The sequence below is a fragment of the Sciurus carolinensis genome, chromosome 15 (genome assembly GCF_902686445.1).
Source record: "Sciurus carolinensis chromosome 15, mSciCar1.2, whole genome shotgun sequence".
In the NCBI taxonomy this organism is placed as follows: Eukaryota; Metazoa; Chordata; class Mammalia; order Rodentia; family Sciuridae; genus Sciurus; species Sciurus carolinensis.
In genome coordinates, this window is record NC_062227.1 from 56,898,036 (window position 1) to 56,918,191 (window position 20,156).

General features: G+C 36.7%; 1 protein-coding gene and 1 pseudogene across 3 annotated transcripts in view; one reads left to right on the forward strand and one right to left on the reverse strand.

Moving 5' to 3' along the window:
* Dym (dymeclin) overlaps window positions 1-20,156 on the reverse strand; it is a 369,953-nt gene that overhangs the window by 343,001 nt on the left and 6,796 nt on the right. The window lies entirely within an intron of this gene.
* On the forward strand, window positions 6,783-8,021 carry LOC124965387 (heterogeneous nuclear ribonucleoprotein A3-like; annotated as a pseudogene).

Below are 20,156 nucleotides of genomic sequence, written 5' to 3' on the forward strand. Positions count from 1 at the left end.
GTGAACTAAAATAATCTTTGCCACGAAGAGCATGGCTATGTAGAGAGTAAGGATCCTCATATCACATAATCCTGAGTAAAACGACATCCTTTGCATTTCCCCTTTAGACACAATCATGTCATGAGACAGTGTGGGTCTTTAGCTGAGGCAGATGTAAGAACCAGGTCTTAAGATACACTACTTGGGGAAACATTACTTTAAAATACTGTGATTATTTTTCTGATTGTGAAGTAGTATAACTTATTTTTAATGGTGAAAAATCCATAGAAGTTAAGCAAAATAAATAATATTTAAAAAATAAAAAAAAAAGTAAATATATTTTAAATTCCAACATCCCATACCCTATTAAAATTTAAATCTTTAACATACATGAAATATATAATGTTACTAACTAAAGTAACAATAACAAAAATATGAATTATGCTTTACTGAAGCACATAATTAGCTAACTTAAGAAAATTTATGTCTAATACAGTTTAATGTCATATATATTAAAGCTGATATCTTCCAAATTATAAATTCCAAATTTATACCATTGTATGAATTCACTAGCAAGCATAAGTCAATTCTTAGTCAGAAATACAGGAAATAAAATTCAACCCTACAATAGTGATTGATATATAGAGCAATAAAACAAAATTTAAAAAATCCAGTCGGACCCAATAGCACATGCCTATAATCCCAGTTACTTGGAAAATCAAGGAAGGAGGCTCACAAGTTCCAGGCCAGCCTGGGCAACTTAGCCAGATCCTGTCCCAAAACAAAACAAAAAATTAATAGGTCTAGGTTTGTAGCTCAGTGGTAGAGAATCCCTGGATTCAATTCCAAGTAGAGAGAAAAGAAAGAAGGAAGGGACGGAGAGGAGACAGGGAAAGAAAAAGAGAGAAAGATTCAGAAATGAACTCACAAAAGTATAGACAATTTATTTTTTTTTTTTTACTTTTTTTATTACTTCTTTTCTGTTATACATGACAGTAGAATGTATTGTGACACACCATACATACATGGAGTATCACTTCCCAATCTTGTAGTTATACATCTGTGGAGTTCGACTGGTCATGTATTCATGTAAGAACACAGGGAAGTTACAGACAATTGATTTTTGTCAATGGTGCAAAATCAACTGAACAATGGAAGGAGAGTCTTTTAAACAAATAGTGCTAGAACAAAAGGACAAGAATAGGGACAATTCTGGGGTGGCAGGAGAGGGAAAGCACCTTGACCTAAACTTCATACCTTATATAAAAATTAACTAAAAATGCACCACAGATCAAAATGTAAAACATAAAATCACAAAAATTTTAGAAGAGAACATAGGAGAAAATATTTGTTATCTAGGATTAAGACAAGAGTTCTTAGAACATAAACGCATAATCTGTAAAGAAAAAAGTTAATAAATTGTGCTTTGTTAAAATTTAAAAACTTCTTTTCTATGAAAGACCTATTGAGAAGATGAAAAGACAAGTCACAGACAGGAAGAAAATATTTGAAAATCACATATAAAACAAAGTCCTTATATCCAAAAATATATCAGGAATGTTCTAATTGGGGTGTAGTTCAGTGGTAGAATAACTAGTTAGCATTCATCACCAGACCCTAGGTTCAAACTCCAATACCACACACACACACACACACACACACACACACAAAAAAAAAAAAAAAAAAAACTCTCTAAAGTCAATACTCAATAAGAAAACAGACCAATTAGAAAGTGTACAAATGATTTTAACAGGCTACCAAAGAAAATGGAACTCAGTGATAGACTGCTCACGTAGTATGCCCAAGGCCCTGGGTTCAGTCCCAGCAAAAAAAAAGGTCAGACTTTTGCCAGGAGCAGTGGCACATGCCTGTAATCCCAGAAACACGGGAGGCTAAGCTGAAAGGGCTACGGATATAACTCAGTGGTAGGGCACCCTGATTCAATTCCTGGTACCAGAAGAAAAAAAAGAGAAAGAAGGGGTGAGGGAGATATTGATTCTGATATCATTAGCCACTAGGGAAATGAAAATTTAAAAATCACAATAACACACCACTACACATCTACAGAATGGCTAAAATAAATAGCACCAAATGCTGCTCAGGACGTAGAGAAACTTCATATGTTGCTGGTAGGAACTTAAAATGACACAATCATTCTGGAAAACGGCTTAGCAGTTTCTTATAAACATATGTTTCAATCAACCCAGTAATTGCCCTCCTGGCCTATAAATGAAAAGTTAACAATAATGACATTTGTGTACACAAATGTTCACAGCAACTTTATTTGTAATTGCCAAATTGGAAACAAACCAAATGTCCTTCAACAAGTTAATTTAAGCAAATTGGAACACCCATACAATGAAACAAAAGAAGTTACTGATACCAATAACTAGGATAGATCTCAAGTACATTACTATTAGTCCTTTAAAAAAAAAATCTTTTCAAAGGTTGTCCTCAAATGATCAGTTTATATGTAAGGGAAATGAATGACAGCAATAATACAAGGGAAGGGCAGAAGGAATTAGCAATATAATACTTTGTTATTATAAAGTACATGCATCACCTGGGAAGCAATATATTATTCTTTGAAAGTGAACACGGGGCAGATCCAAGATGGTGGACTAGAGGGAAGCTGCGGGCTTCCTTGTCCTTCCATAACTTCGGTTTGAAGCAGAGGCTATCTGTTTCTCGGTCAGGCAGTTTTTGCTGCTTGTGGATCCCCTGCTGTTTACCCTATTTGTCTACTGCGAACACCTGCAGTCTGCCAGCATATCGACTACTTTTTGAGTGCAGATTGTTCACTCACTGGTGCCTACCATCCGTCATTTGCCTGCCTCTTGCCTACCCATCACCTGCCTTTCATCTACCCATCACCCACCGACAAGGTCCACCTGCCCATCGTCCGCCGGTAGCCAGCAGACCGACCGCAGACTACCAGTGGATCACCAGCTGCCTGCTGTTACCTGGAAGTCCACTGGCACAGTACCTGCAGGCTGGGTTACACGTGGCTGCCACCATTTTGAGACACCAGCCAGGAACTGTAGGACCCCCAGCCAGACTGACTGAGTCCCATCTCCAGGACCCCTGGAGGAGACCAACCACACCCCACCACAGGATCCCTGGCTGACCACGCCCACACCCCAGCTGCAGCTCCCCATTTGCCAACACATTTGGAAGCCAGACTGGCCATCTTGGATTATCCAGGTAGCGGTAGCTCCATCTTTAGGTGGGGCAAATTCCAACCTGAGACACCTGCTGGAGACTGGACGCTCATTGTCAGGTACCTTTCATCAATCAGGCTACTGAAGACTGGGAGGATTGAATACTATACGACTATTATAGTGTAGATTTTTTTTTCTTTTTTTTTTTCACCTTTTTGAAAAATTTTTAAGTTTACTTTTATTACTCTATTTTCCTTTTGTTTACCTGCTTCCTCAGTCTCTTTCTCCCTTTTCTCATGGTAACAACCAACTTCTTTTGATTACACTTTCACTCTTTCTATGATCTAGAACTTCTATTAGACTCCTTTTCCTATCCCACTAACAGTTCCACCCTACACCCTTCCCCATCCTCTTTGTCCTCCATTAGAAACTGCAGACCTTATTGCAAATCTAATTGTTATACTGTAAATAATAATTGAAATTCTGTTTATTATGACAATATTGTTAAAGTCCTCATAGGGGCTATCTTGTTTAGGACTGCATATTGTTGGTACTGGGCACAGATAATAATGATCTACCCCTTAAAGAAAAGATTTTGGAAACTTATAGGGTCACTATAAGCCTATAGGGGGGGAACTGCAGTACCCCAGATCTGCACTGCTAGAGGGGAAGATACATGAACAACATGAAAAAACAAGGGAAGAAAATGATCTAAACAAACCTAGATTCTATATTAATAAAATCCAGAGACGGCATGGTAGAAGAAATGTCAGAAAAGGAGTTCAGAATATATATAATTAACATGATTCATGAAGCAAAGGATGAGATAAGAGCAAATGCAGGCAATGAATGATCACTCCAATAAGCAGTTGAAAGAGCAACTGCAGGAAGCAAAAGATCATTTCAACAGAGATAGAGATTCTCAAAAAAAAAAAAAAAAACGGAAATCCTTGAAATGAAGGAAACAATAAACCAAATAAAAAACTCAATGGAAAGCATCACCAAAAGACTAAACCACTTGGAAGACAGAACCTCAGACAATGATGACAAAATATTTAATTTTGAAAATAAAGTTGCCCAAACAGAGGAGATGGTAAGAAATCATGAACAGAATCTCCAAGAATTATGGGATATCATGAAAAGACCAAATTTAAGAATTATTGAGACTGAGGAAGGCACAGAGACCAAAGGAATGAACAACCTATTCAATGAAATAATAGCAGAAAATTTCCCAAGCCTGAAGAATGAAATGGAAAATCAACTATGAGAGGCTTACAGAACAACAAATGCACAAAATTACAACAGATCCACACCAAGGCACATTAAAATGAAAATGCCTAACAATACAAAATAAAGATAGGATTTTGAAGGCTGCTAGAGAAAAGCACAGGATTACACATAGGGGGAAACCAATACAGATATCAGCCGATTTCCCAGCCCAGATCCTAAAAGCTAGAAGGACCTGGAACAACATATTTCAAGCCCTGAAAAAACATAGTTGCCAACCAAGAATCCTATATATGCCCAACAAAACTAACCTTCAGATTTGAAGATGAAATAAAATCCTTCCATGATAAACAACAGTTAAAAGAATTTACAAATAGAAGACCTGCACTACAGAATACTCTCAACAAAATATTCCATGAGGAGGAAATGAAAAACAACAATGTAGGTCAGCAAAGGGAGGAACTACCTCAAAGAGAAAAACAATCAAAGGAGAAACCAAGTCAGGTTAAAAACCAAAAATAAGCCCAAATGACTGGGAATACAAATCATATCTCAATAATAACCCTGAACATTAATGGCCTAAACTCATCAATTGAAAGACATAGACTGGCAGAATGAATTAAAAAGAAAGACCCAACAATATGCTGCCTTCAAGAGACTCATCTCATAGATAAGGACATCCACAGACAAAAGGTGAAAGGATGGGAAAAAACCTACCTCGCACACAAACTCAGTAAAAAAGTGGGGGTTTCCGTCCTTATTTCAGATAAAGTAGACTTCAAGCCAAAGTTTGTCAGAAGGGATAAAGAAGGACATTTCATACTGCTTAAAAGAACCATAAATCAGAAAGACATAACGATAGTAAATATTTATGCCCCAAACAATGGTGCATCCACGTACATCAAACAAATCCTTACAACGGTGCATCCACGTACATCAAACAAATCCTTCTCAATTCCAGGAATCAAATAGACCACAACACGATAATTCTGGGTAACTTTAACACACCACTGTCACCACTGGATAGATCTTCCAAACACACACTAAACAAAGAAACCACAGAACTCAATAACACAATAACCTAGACTTAACAGACATATATAGAATATTCTATCCATCAACGAGCTAATACACTTTCTCCTCAGCAACACATGGAACCTTCTCTAAAGCAGCCCTTAGTAAATGCAAAAAAATAGAGATACTACCTTGTGTTCTATCAGATCATAATGGAATGAAATTAGAAATCACTGACAAAATAAGAAACAGAAATTACTCCAACACCTGGAGACTAAATAACATGCTATTGAATGAAACATGGGTAACAGAAGACATCAGGGAGGAGATAAAAAAAATTCTTAGAGGTAAATGAAAATGATGATACAACAAATCAAAATCTCTGGGACACTATGAAAGCAGTACTAAGAGGAAAATTCATTGCATGGAGCGCATTTAAGAAAAGAATAAAAAATCAACAACTAAATGACCTAACATTACATCTCAAAGCCCTAGAAAAAGAACAGAACAACACCAAAAGTAGTAGAAGACAGAATTAAAATCAGAGTTGAAATCAATGAAATTGAAACAAAAGAAACAATTCAAAAAATTGACAAAACAAAAGGTTGGTTCTTTGAAAAAGTAAACAAAATAGACAAACCCTTAGCCACACTAACAAAGAGAAGGAGAGAGAAAACTCAAATTACTAAAATTCGTGATGAAAAAGGAAACATCATGACAGACACCCCTGAAATACATAACATAATGAGAAGCTACTCTAAAAATCTATACTCCAACAAAATAGAAAGTGGACATGGAGGGCTGGGGATGTGGCTCAGTGGCAGAGTCCTTGCCTACCATGTACAAAGTCAAAGGTTCAATCCCCAGCACCTCAAAACTTTTTTAAAAATTTATATGTGTATATGTGTGTGTGTGTATGGGGAAAGTGGAAATGGATTATTTGTAAATGTAAATATACTGCAAACTCTAGGGCAGCCACTAAAAATGATTTTTTTTATTTTAAAAAGGATTGGGGATATAGAGTTTGTCTTGCCTAGCATGTGTGAGGTTCTGGGTTCAATTCCAGTACTATCAAAAATTAAAAAAAAAAAAAGCAGAAAAAGAACACAAAAGTAAAAAATAAAGAACAAGGGCAATGAATAGAAAACAGCAACAGGTATTAATCCAACTGTATCAATAATCACCTTAAACATCAATGGTCTAAATATACTAATACAAAAAGATTATCATAGTAGATGAAAAAGAAAGACCCAACTGTAAGTCGTCTATAAGAAACCCACCTTAGGGCTGGGAATATAGCTCAGTTCGTAGAGTACTTGCCTCTCAAGCACGAGGCTCTGGGTTCAATCCCCAGCATCGCAAAAAAAAAAAAAAAAAGAAACCCACTTTAAATATAAAGACATGAAAATTTTTGTTGGTGGTATTAAAGAAGATACAGAAGAATATAATTTGAGAGATTACTTTGAAAAGTATGGCAAGAATGAAACCATAGAAGTTATGGAAGACAGGCAGAGTGGGAAAAAGAGAGGATTTGCTTTTGTAACTTTTGATGATCATGATACAGTTGACAAAATTGTTCTTCAGAAATACCACATTATTAATAGGCATAATTGTGAAGTGAAAAAGGCCCTTTCTAAACAAGAGATGCAGTCTGTTGGATCACAAAGAGGTTGTGGTGGTCGATCTGGCAACTTTATGGGTCGTGGAGGAAACTTTGGAGGTGGTGGAGGTAACTTTGGCCATGGTGGAAACTTTGCTGGAAGAGGAGGCTATGGTGGTAGAAGTGGTGGCAGCAGAGGTAGTTATGGAAGAGGTGATGGTGGCAACTATGGCGGTGGTCCTGGTTATAGTAATAGAGGAGGCTATGGTGGTGGTGGACCAAGATATGGAAACCAAAGTGGTGGATATGGTGGTGGAGGAGGATGATATGATGGTTACAATGAAGGAGGAAATTTTGATGGTGGCAACTATGGTAGTGGTGGGAACTATAATGATTTTGGAAATTACTGTGGACAACAGCAATCAAATTATGGACCCATGAAGGGGGGCAGTTTTGGTGGAAGAAGCTCTGGCAGTACCTATGGTGGTGGTTATGGATCTGGTGGTGGAAGTGGTGGATATGGTAGAAGGTGTTTTTTTTGTTTGTTTTTTTTTTCACAGTCCAAAAATACTAGTATTTGGGTTTCTTTGTTGTTGTTGTTGTTGTTTTTGTTTTGTTTTCTTTTTTTTTATTGTAAATGGTAGAAGGTTTTAAAAACAGCAGAAAAGGTCTACAGTTCTTAGCAGGAGAGAGAGCGAGGAGTTGTCAGGAAAGCTGCAGGTTACTTTGAGACAGTCGTCCCAAATGCATTAGAGGAACTGTAAAAATCTGCCATAGAAGGAACAATGATCCACAGTCAGAAAAGTTACTGCAGCTTAAACAGGAAACCCTTCTTGTTCAGGACTGTCATAGCCACAGTTTGCAAAAAGTGCAGCTATTGATTAATGCAATGTAGTGTCAATTAGATGTACATTCCTGAGGTCTTTTATCTGTTGTAGCTTTGTCTTTTTCTTTTTCTTTTCATTACATCAGGTATATTGCCCTGTTAATTGTGGTCGTGGTACCAGGAATAAAAAATTAAGGAATTTTTAACTTTTCAAAAATAAATAAATAAATATAAAGACACATAAAGATTAAAAGTCAAGAGATGAAGAAAGATATTCCATGTTAACACTCATCAAAAGAACACAGGATGGAACTGGGGGTATGGCTCAGTGGTAGAATGCTTGTCTATTGTGCACAAAGTCCTGGATTCCATCCCCACCCAAGAAAACAGGGGAGCAGGGTGCCGCTGAGAATATAACTCAGTGGTAGAGCACCTGCCTAGCTATGCTTGAGGTCCTGGATCCAAACCCTGACCAAAACGGGGGGGGGGGGGGGGGGGGGGAGAACGCAAAGTACTCATATTAACCACAGATGGAGCAGACTTCAAAGCAAGGACAATTATCAAGGATACAGAAGAACACTGTGATGGAAGGATTAATTTTTTAAAATCCTTAATGTGTATGTACCTTACAACAGAGTATCAAAGTACTCGAGTCAATCTAAGAGAACACAAGAAGAAATAGATGAATCCAATATTATAGTTGGAGACTTCAAAATTCCTCTATTGGAAATGGTCAAATTTACAGTCAAGTAGAAAATCAGTAGACTAGTTGAAACCAATGGCACCATTAATCAACTGCCTAAAACTGACATCTATCCTATTGGACAACATGGAGGAAGGGTGTGGCAGAGGTAACTGCTCAACTCATGGCATCCATCATTCAACAACAGCAAAATATGCATTTATCTCAAGCTCCATGGAATCATCACCTGAACAGATGACATTCAGGGCCATAAAACACTTTAACAAATGTAAAAGAATAGATTACAAGCTAGATGATCCCATGAGGAAATATTCAGACAAATGTAGAATATAAACCATTGCAAAGATCATCTTGACCTTTTCAAAAAGTCACTATCGTGGAAAATAATGTACATGCAGGAGAAAGGTATTCTAAACTAAAGGAGACTAAAGGACTATGTTAATGATTGTATATGAGGTGTCCCCCCAAAATCTCATGTTAGGCAAGACAAGAAAGTTCAGCAGTTATGGGAGCTGTAAACTAATCAGCAGATTAATCCATTTGGTGGATACCTCATTTGAATGCACTAACTGGGTGATAACCTATTAACAGGTAGGACGTGGCTGCAGAAAGCAAGTCACTGGGGACGTGCCTCTGGGGTTTATATTTTGTCCCTCGTGTCTCGCTCCCTCTCTCTGCCTCCTGGTTGCCATGAGTTGAGCTATTTTCCTCTGCCATGCCCTTGCTCCATGAGGTTCTGCCTTACCCAGGGCCCAGAGCATTGAAGTCAGCCCAAAGTGGACTGAACCTCTGAAACATAGCCAAAATAAACTTCCTCCTCTAAATTGATCTTGTCCTGTATTTTGACACAGTGACAAAAGGCTGACTAACACAAGTGTAACAACCAAATGCCATGTATGAATTTTGATTGAGCCCAGATTTGGGAAAAAAATGGAAAAACAAAAAAACACTATACACAATCTTGAGACCATTAAGACCTCCTGATATGGAATGATATTATGAATAATATTATAGACTAAGAGAGGATAATAACATGGAACTGCTATAGTAGGAATAACACTTGATCCTTAGGAGATTATGCTCAAACAGTTAGGGGTAAAAAGTCAGCATGTGGTCTGCAACTACTTTCAAATAGTTCAGAAAAAAATTAAGACAAAGAAAAACTATGAACAACTATAAAATGTGGATGGAGGGATCAGGTAGTGTTTATTATACTATAATTTAATAAGTATGTTTTGAAGAACCAACAAATATATATAAAACACTCAAGAAATGATAAAACTACAATGAAGCAGAACTGAAGTTTGTAGGAATGGACGATTTCTGTATCTTGGGTGCTGATTATCTGAATCTACACGTAATAAAATTTCACAGAACTATACACAAACACAAGAGAAAAATGAGTGCATGAAAAGTATGAAGAAACACAAGTCCAGTCTGTGGCTATTATATTGTGCCAATATCAATTTCCTGGTTTTGCAATATGCTACAGTTATACTAACACTGGGGAAAGCTAGGTGAAAAGTACACAGGTACACAGGACTTCTCTATACTGTTTTTGTAACTTCTTATGAGTCTATGATTATTTTAAAATAATAAGTTCTTAAAAATTAAAATCAAATAAAATTAAAATCTATATGTCCCAAAAAGATGCCAATAAATCAGGTTAACACGGGTGGCATGCAGCTCTGTGTTAAAGAGTGCTTACCTAGCATACTTGAGGGCCTGGGTTCAATCTGGAGTAGCACCAAAAAAAATCAGACTAACAAGTACTTCCTTTCACACCTTCATTGTTTATTTTTACATATCACTTTATCATCTATACCATCACATGATGAGATATTAGGATCTCAAATTCTAGCTACTTGTATCTTGGAATGCTCTTTCACTCATACCTGTTTACCCAAAAAAATTCTTTCAAATATTATTCAGAACTGAACACTGAACTGTCAGGGCTGAGTATACAGCTCAGTGATAGAGCACTTATCTACATGAATGACGCCCTGGGTTTGATTCCCAGCACCATAAAATTAAAATAAATAAATAAAAATTTTAAAAAGCTCAACTGTCCTCTTAAATAAAAGCAAAATATGTATTTGGGTCTTTGGGAAGTTATACTAACTTCATTAACTCTGAGAAATATACAACAGATTTTTCCTCTTCCACCCACTTAAGGGTACTGCTATTTCCACTTTACCAAACCTTTAAAATTCTTTTATTTTTTCAATAACTCCTGTGACCTCTGAGTATGCCTCAGTGAAATATTTTTTTTAAAAATAAACAAAAATGTCCTTGATCACTTATTTACAATCTATTTATCAGGAACTCTTATTAATTAGCAGTTAACACTGTAGTGTCTGACATTAGCACACTAGATAAACACCTCTAAGTGTATGGTTCACCCTGGGCTAGTTGAGAGAGTTTTGGTTTACCAGCACATGTACCATTTCTCCTGGCTCTAACATAGAATCAATTTTACCACTCTATGCTTCATTAAAATAAAAACTCTACAAATGACACCAAATCAAAAGAAATGAGAAATCAGAGTGATTTGTTCTGAAGTAATTCAACCAGTATTTTACTTTTTGTGGTACCTAAAAGTAATCAATTAAAACAATTTACTTTGGGAGTTTACCATTGTACATGAATGCTAGATTTTCAAAAGAACAAAATTTCACTTTAAAATCAACTCCCTTCTCCTCCTAGACAAGGCGACAATGAGAAACAATACTTCATAGAAACCTAATGATGAAATTTAAGTCAGATATGTTATTTTTATTTTGTGAATCAAAACCTATTAAAACATATTGGAAATCATTTCCTATTCATACATGAAGCATTTCACTCCTTTTTACAACTGTGTATCATTCCATTTCATAACAAAATAATGCCATATTGATAAACATTTACAGACTTTTGCTATTACAAATCATTCTCCAGTAAGAGATGTGTTATTTTTATCACATACAGTCACTTACGTGATTATGTAAGATATTTCACACATGTACAGGCATGATAAATCTAGAGAAAAAGAAATGTGAGTCAAAGGCTATGTGCCTCTCTAATGTTGATGGGCACTGCCTAGTTGCCTTCCTAGTTGCCTGAACCAATTTTGCACTCCTACCAGAAATGCCTGTTTCTCCAAAGTGTATGATCCTTACCAACTAATAGGTAATAATAATAATAATAATGATAATACTTCTTTACAGTTTTAGCTTATATATCTATTACTGAGAATTAAGTCATTGCCTGTTCATATTCTTTGCCTATTTTTTTATTGATTTATAGGATATACTTTACTTTCAAAACTGCTAGTGTAGACCACAAAGTTAGGTATTAAACCAAAACAAGTGCTCTGACCAGGACCACTGTTAAATCTTTCTAAAACAACAATATGAATACAGCCTGCAAGTTTATCAGGAGAGAATGGACAGAATACAAAGAAAAGACAGCCTACTGAACACAAAGGGCAGGGTCTCCTTTCTCCTCTTTTCTCACTAAACCTTAGACATAATGTAGGAGATTTTTTTTTTTTTTTAATGGTGAATGATTACACAGCCATGCTCAAAAATTCACAGGGGAGCCAAGCATCATTGTCTAATCCCAGCTACTCAGGAGGCTGAGGCAGAAGGATCCAAGTTTGAGGCTAGCCTCAGTAACTTAGCAAGACCCTGTCTTAAAATAAAAAAAAAGGCTGGGGATATAGCTCAGTGGCAAAATGCCCCAGGGTTCAATCCCCAATACCAAAAAATAAAAAAAAATAAAAAAAAAATCACAGGAAACCACAAGCTTTGAATAATCCTCATGAAATAGAAAACGGCTGGAGTTGGGTTAAAAACTCAACTCAAAATGGATCAAGGACCTAGAAATTAGACCAGAGACGCTGCACTAAACAGAAGAAAAAGTAGGCCCAAATCTTCATCATGTCGACATAGGACCAGACTTCCTTAACAAGACTCCTAAAGCACAAGAAACAAAAGCAAGAATCAATAAATGGGATGGATTCAAACTAGAAAGCTTTTTCTCAGCAAAGGAAACAATCAATAATGTGAAGAGAGAGCCTACAGAGTGGGAGAAAATCTTTGCCACTCACACTTCAGATAGAGCACTAATGTCCAGAATCTATAAAGAACTCAAAAAACTTTACACCAAGAATACAAATAACCCAATCAATAAATGGGCTAAGGAACAGGACAGACACTTCACAGAAGAAGATATACAATAGATCAACAAATATATGAAAAAATATTCAACAACTCTAGTAATTCGAGAAAAGCAAATCAAAACTACCCTAAGATTTCATCTCACCCCAATCAGAAAGGCTATTATCAAGAATACAAGCAACAATAGATGTTGGCAAGGATGTGGGGAAAAAGGTACACTCATACATTGCTGGTGGAGTTGCAAATTGGTGCAGCCACTCTGGAAAGCAGTTTGGAGACTCCTTAGAAAACCTGGAATGGACCCACCATTTGACCCAGCTATCCCACTCCTTGGCCTATACCCAAAGGACTTAAAATCAGTATATCACAGTGACACAGCCACATCAATGTTTACAGCATCTCAATTCACAATAGCTGGATTGTGGAACCAACTTAGATGCTCTTCAATAGATAAATGGATAAAGAAACTGTGGTATATATACACAATGGAATGTTATACAACCATAAAGAAGAATAAAATTATGGTATTTGCAGGTAAATGGATGGAGTTGGAGAATATCATGCTTAGATAAGCCAATGCCAAAAAACCAAAGGCTGAATGATTTCTGATAAATGGATGATGATACATAAGGGGGGGTAGAAGGGAGGCAAGAATGGAGGAAGGATGGATTGTATAGAGCAAAATGAGAGGTGGGGAGGGGGCAGGGGGAAGGAAAAATAATAGAATGAGACAAACAATTTGCAAGTAAGTGCCATAACAAAGGTAAGTTGTCTTAGAGTCTAGCATGCTCATCCACACCTCTCCTCCTGCCACTCAGGTGTGTCTTCCAACAGCCCTGTACCTGTTCCACACACCTTCAACCCTACTCACTTCCTCACAGTGTGAGCCTCTTTTTCCCTCTGTAATCCTGCAGCACTCACCTCACTACTCATTTGGAATTTAAGTGCGCTTCCTATATGCCTTGTCTGGCTGTCAAATCCTTATTAACTTTTCAGATCAGTTACTTCACCAGGTCAATTTTACCGTCATGGGTCAAAACAATACTGTGAAGCACAAGACAACATGCTCAATGTGTTGTATGTAATTTGTGAAATATTTAATATAAACAGAAAATTAAACCTCATCTCTTTTGTGCACCCATTCACTGTCTCCTAACCCAATATGCCTTAATGGAAAATAAACATTAGTGGATCTGAAAATCCATAATAGCCAAATTCTGTCCTAACACCCTCAAAATAAATAAACAACACCAGAGTGCACTTGGTCCCGTTCTAGGTTGAGAAAACATAAATCGAAAGCTATATTTAACTCTCACTCCATAAAGAATCCATCAAATATTCCAAAACATTTTTCCTGCCTCCTAAAAAAGGAAAAATATGTATATGCCCCACTTATACTTAAAAGACTTTAACCCATTTTGTCCCATCATCCCAGATGTGGAACAACTATAAAAACTTAAATTGAGCAACAAATATACCACTTATGATAACTTTGAAATAATATTTGAATATTATGTTCACAGAATTGAAGACCTGGAACGTAAAGGGTTAGAGAGAAACCTCTAAGTTGAAATAGGAAACCAAAGAAATAATGGACAACGGTCACTTGCCACATGACATGTTAAATGCCACAGGCATGTTACACTCTCTGAAAGGCTACTATGTTTCAAGTGCTATATTAAGTACAGTTGGGTATTCCAAGCCAGTAAATGAGAAGTGAAAATTAAAAAGAGCCAAAAAATAAGATCCGAGCCTGGAGATTTAGCTCAGTGGCATAATGCTTGCCTAGCATGCATAAGGCCCTAGATTGAATACACAGCCCCGGAAAGAAAAAAAAGAAAAAGAGAAAAAAAAGATAAGATCAGGGGAGATGGAAAGGTGACAGAGTGTAACCAAACCCACAGTTGAGGAGGCACCAACCTAAGTGCCTGCCAAGGGGGACTAACGAGCAAGGCAGATCACACCCACGGAACCCTGGGAAGGCTACAGAGTTAGTCAAAGTGCCAGCAAAATAGGTAAGATGCAGGGCTCTGTGTCCCCATCCCCAGGAAGAGCCCCAAGTGCACTTTCTGGACGAAGCTGACTAGAGGGATCTGGGGCTCCAGTGCCAAGGTTGGGAGGGTAATGAGGTAGAAGACGAAGCTACAAGAATGAAGATAAGAGTCACACGGCGGGGCTCTCAGGCTCCCAGACAAGAGATTGGAGGATTCTTCTCAAGAGAAACTGAATGTGACCCATGGGCAATGCCACCACTCAACAAAATCCACTTAGGCAAAGAGCTTTCAACCTCCACGGGGACTCGGGGGGGTCTCAATCTTAAGAAAAGACAGCCAAAATCATTAGATTTGTAATGAAAGCCTCCAACATGAAAGGAGGATGAGGAAAGGAATCACAGAAAACAAGACTATATGACAAAATCAAAAACGAAAAGTAATATCCTCAGAGAGAATAATAAAAACACCAACAGTAATAACAGGAAGCATCACATAGCACCTAAGTCCCCCAGCACTGTTTCCAGTGTCTGACACACTGATTCATCCATCCTCCACCACAATCCAGGAGGTAGTACTGTCATCCTCACTGCCTAGATCACGGGCCAGCAAATGATGACCCAGCGGCCAAATCCAGCCTGCTGCCCAAAGACTGATTTTTAGATTTTTAAATGGCTGAAGGAAAAAAAAATTAAACGATAATTTGGGACATGTGGAGATTATATGGAATTAAAATTTCAGTGTCCATCTAGAAAGTGTTATAACACAACCATGCTCCTTTGTTAACACACTGTCTGTAGCTGTATTTCTGATGTGACAATAGAGATGAGGAGCTGCTATAGAGACGGTGGGTGGTGCCCTCAGCCCTTTATACCACTACTCAGCAGACCACACTGCTCTATCACAAGTCACAACTCAACAGTATTAGCCAGGCATGGTGGGGCACACCTGTAATCCCAGCACTCAAGAGGCCAAGGCAGGAGAATTGAAAGTTTGAGGTCAGCCTTGGCAATTTGGCAAGACCCTTGTCCCAAATTTTTAGAAAGGTCCTGGAGGTATAGCTCAATGGTAGAGCACTTCCCAGTATATGAAATGCCTGAGCTTAATCCCCAGTATAGCAAAAAAATAACAGTAATAATAATAATAACAGTATTTCAAATGTCATGCATATTGCCATACTATGACTATTTTTTATTACCAGTGAGTAAAATCATGTCAACACAAAAAAAGTAAACTTTGATGCCATCCAGACTTTCAAGTTACAATGAAGTACAGTTTTTTAAACTCTAATTAGACATCAAAGCATTTTGTTTATATGTAACAGCACTATAGCTATGCTAGAATACTACATAGGAAGCATTACCAGACTAAGCTTCTGTCACAATATCCTGAGGTGCCCCACCACTGCCCAACTCATGAGAGCAATGATGAGGAAAATTAGAAAATGTAACACAAGGTAAATCATCACAACAGAATGTCTTCCCCAAAATAAAAAATGAAAATGAGGCTACAAGCAAATCACATTTCCAAATGGCTAATTTGTTAACCAAGTAAACAAAGATATTTATCAATGGTGAGTTAATTAAATCGTATTAGATTACAGCAGCCAAAGCAATGTGTCCAGAGAAAACAAACATCTTTAAACATCTGAATCCTTCAGTGAAAAGTTAATCATAGAACAGTCCATATGGAATGATTACAACCATGAATATTTTCAAAAATAACTTTAAAAATACTAAGTCAGGAGAACCTAAAGCAGAACCTGCTAAAATGCATAACAATTGATGGTGGTGAAAAAAACGTGTAAAGCAAAAAGGCTTAGTTGAACAAATGTACAACCCCTGCAAAATGCAAGTGTTGGAAGTGTGTGGAAATGACTTTGCTGCAGACTTGATAGTATTTCTTAATGAATTCAACCTAAAATCAGAAGACCCATAGTACTTACATATAAAACCTAGAGGTGAAGTCATTTCAAGAACAACCAACATCACTTGAATCATGAGTAACACCAAGCTGTTTTATACACTTCTCATTCTGTCTAAAATTATAAGAGATGGGCATGGTATAATCCCAGCAGCTCGGGAGGCTGAGGCAGGAGAATTGCAGGTTCAAAGTCAGCCTCAGCAATTTTGTGAGGCCCTAAGCAACCTAGTGAGACCCTGTCTCAAAATGAAAAATAAAAAGGGCTGAGGATATGGCTGGGTGGCTAAATGTCCCTGAGTTTAGTTCCTGGTACTAAATAAATAAATAAATAAATAAATAAATAAATAAATAAAACAAAACAAGAAGTCAGGCACATTGGCACACACCTACAATCCCAGCAGCTCAGGAGGCTAAAGCAGGAAGAGTTCAAAACCAGGCTCAGTAAATTAGCAAGTCCCTAAGCAAATGAGTGAGACCCTGTCTCTAAATAAAAATATAAAAAAGGTCTGGGGATGTGGCTCAGTGGTTAAATGCCGCTGGGCTCCCTCCCTGGTACCAAAAATTAAAATGAAAACAAGAACGAGATCTCCATTTCCACACAAATATACAGCAAATACATTCTCCAAAATCAAAAAACTACATTTCCAACAGCATTTTTCAGACCTCAATGCAAGTACAAAAAGAAATTTCCACATTTCAGAAAACATTTAGCTGTGTAAGGAAGAACTTCTACCTACCCCTCAACTTTAGAGATTAGTCTGCAGTGTAATGATATGCTGACAAATACCAAGAAAAGAATTTAACAGTTCAGTAAATGCCTTCCAAGCAATGAATATGCCCTATTTAAACAATATGTTCATGAACTGATATCACTTTGGCAATACCTGTATAAGATATTTTTAAAGATGAAATACATAAGGGCTAGGTTTGTAGCTCAGGCACTTGCCTAGCATGTGTGAGGCACTGGGTTCGGTACTCAGCACCACACATAAATAAATAAAATACAGGTACGTGTCCACCTACAAAAAAAAATTTTTTTTAATTTTTTAAAAAGATGAAATACATAAACTATCATTACAAGTCAAAATTAATAATATTAAATCAAAATGAACATTTATAATCAATTCTGACAAAAGGAAATATTAACTTCAAACTCCAATTAAGAAAAATATTATCTATTCCCCACCAAAAAATTTTTTCATTCTTCCCACTATCAAATCTTCATTATGAAAAGTTCTTAATCATTTTAATATTACATTTTCAATCTCATTAATAAACTCTTGTAGAAAATTATTTTCTCCTATTATAAAAGTACCTACATAATATTCTTCATTTTGCCTCCTGAGTCTAAAATATTTAAAATCTAGTTCTTTATAAAAAAAATCTGCTAACTCCTAACCTACATAAACAAATTGAGGCAAAGAAAAGTTAAATAACTTTATAAAGCTAGAACATTATAAAGCTAGAATGTGACAAACCAAGTTTCAAACTCAGGCAGGCTGTGTGCAGAAAATATGCTCTTTTTAACCATTACCTCATATTGCTTCATAAACCAAGAACAGGTCATCATCAAAAAGGAAATAATCAAAGAGCAAGAAAGGACTTTGAAATTAAAAATAAGATAAAAAATTTAACAGAAAGGAGAAAAGAAAAGGTCAATGGGATGAAATAAGGAAACTCCCACAGTAAAGAACAAAAAGACAATGGAAAATGGCAAAAAAAAAAAAAAAACAGAAGATTAGAAGACAAATTTAGAAGATCTTATTATATTAATAAAACACACAAAAAAAGAGGAAAAACAAAAAAGAGGAACATTACATTTTTGAGTCAGGAGTATAAAAGGTCTAAAGATTTTTACCTTATTTGCAAAGCTAACAAAGAGACAAATCCTCTGGGGTAGGGACAAAAAAAAACTAGTATTCACTACCGTAACAATAGAGTAACATCTTACATCAGTTCCCTGGGCCCTGATTCCCACAGGTCTTCCAAAGTATTTGGTAAAAATTAATATGTTCATGGAAATTAACCAAATTGGATCAAGTGGGGGGGAAAGCACCCTATTCACCAGCAGTGAGCAATATTTATATTTTCATTTTAATGTATAATAACTATGTTGCCAGTTTTGTGTCTAGATAACAAAATAGATAATTATTTTGTGTCTGAAATAATTAATTTATAAAGAAAAAGATTTATTTTGGCTCGGTTTTAGAGGTACTACTAGTCCATGACCGATTGGCCTCACTGCTTTGGGCCTCTGGCAAAACTGCTCATATCACAAGGCAGGGAGTGAAGATAGAAAGGAAAGGGTCAGAGTCCTATAATCACCCACAGGTACATGCCCCCAAAGACCTATAGACCTCCCAAAAGACCACACCTCTTGAAGATTCCAAAACCTCCCAATGTTTGTTCTAAGCACCACCCAAGTGACCAAACCTTTAACCCGTGGAACTTCGGGAAACATGCAAAATCCAAATCATAGCAAAGACTCAGGGAAAACTCAACAAAGGTCATATCACAAAAGCTAGGGCCTGAAGAATAAGTGAGATTGGACTGCTTGGATGTGAGAGTTGAGAAACTTCCAAAGCAAAAAGAACAGCATGTGTGAAAAAATAGGCAGAACTCATTCAAGGACTGAAACAAGTTCGTCATGGTTAAAGAAAAGAGACAGTCAAAGTGGAAACCTACGACGAGAGAATATAAGCTGATGCTTGATGCTTTATAGAGAGACTCACTCTGTACTCTGTAACCTACAATCACATTCATCCCAAGACTTCCAGATTAGGGAACGCTACCTCATCAGTGATGAACCCAAATCATCTGTGTCCAGTCCAGAACTGTCTGGTGATTACGGATACATTTTTCTGATTACATCATCTGGTGTCCCAATGCTACCTCAAATTCAACATGTCTAATACTGAACTGAATGTACATCTTTCACCTATCCACCTCCAATTCCTTTTTGTACCACCTATTCAGATACCCAAGTCCAGAAACCCAAAGGAAGAGAATAAAAACAACTAATATCTATAATATATGTTTGCAAAGTTCAGGAGGGAGGAGGATCACAAGTTAAAGGCAAGCCTCTACAACTTAGTGAGAGACCTTCAGCAACTTAGCAAGGCTATATCTGAATATAAAAAAATAAAATAAAATAAATAAAAAAGGACTGGGGGGATTAGGGTTGTGGTTCAATGGAAGAGCACTTGCCTAGCATGTGTGAGACACTGGGTTCAATTCTGAGCACCACACATTAATTAATTAATTAATTAAAATAAAAGATTCATCAACAACAAAAATTTTTTTTAAAAAAAGGACTCGGACTATATAGGACTATATCTCAGTGGTAAAGCAACCCAGGTTCAATACCCAGTATCAAAAAAAAAATAAGTACACATATTGCTAGATAAAAGTATTTTCACTCAATTCTCTAACAAACATATAAATTAAATATGTATCCCATTTTACAGATGACGAAACGGAAGCTCAAAAATTTGAGGAACATGCCAAAGCAAAAAATGACAGAACTGGAATTGAAACCCGAAGTTGTAGAAGTATGTAGATTAGTCTGA